At 39.1% G+C, this 576-nt stretch overlaps 1 non-coding gene across 1 annotated transcript; it reads right to left on the reverse strand.

The window, feature by feature from the left end:
• Positions 1-225: 225 nt before the first annotated feature.
• On the reverse strand, positions 226-307 carry Trnas-uga. The gene has a single exon. It is a non-coding gene; the product is annotated as a tRNA-Ser (tRNA).
• Positions 308-576: the final 269 nt, after the last annotated feature.

A 576-nucleotide genomic window follows, 5' to 3' on the forward strand; every position in this document is an offset into this window, starting at 1 on the left:
AAACGTCTCGGGAATTCATTTCATTTCTACGCGGTTTAATAACGTTGATAACTTGCCTGCTAATTCTCTCAACGTGCCTGCCTCGGCGAGCTCTGACTTTAATCCGGAGATTTATCGGTAATGCAATTATTCAAACGGGGTGAAATTGACTCGTTAACAATTTAAAGTGAATATGGAAGGATCGGAGGGAAATTCCAGGAATTTGGAAGAAAAAAAAAAATTTCTCGCTGCGGACAGGATTCGAACCTGCGCGGGCAAAACCCAATGGATTTCAAGTCCATCTCCTTAACCGCTCGGACACCGCAGCTGTTCGACGAGGTGCTCATATGGAAGTTCTAAACGCGCTCGTTCCTTTCCACTTATATAAATGACTTCTGTAGTATTAATGTTTATTATTCCATTTTGATAAACGATAAATCGAGGTGAAACGGTATTTTACCTCTTAACTTGATACTTATGTGTAATTCACAATTGAGAATTACAACGAAACGATGCATTGCGCGCGGAACAAACGTGAATAATATAACGAAACAAATGTAACGATATTACGAAAGTTGACTTTTCATAAATATACTC

Source organism: Orussus abietinus, unplaced genomic scaffold (genome assembly GCF_000612105.2).
Source record: "Orussus abietinus isolate OABI.00-Male unplaced genomic scaffold, Oabi_2.0 scaffold4, whole genome shotgun sequence".
NCBI lineage: Eukaryota > Metazoa > Arthropoda > Insecta > Hymenoptera > Orussidae > Orussus > Orussus abietinus.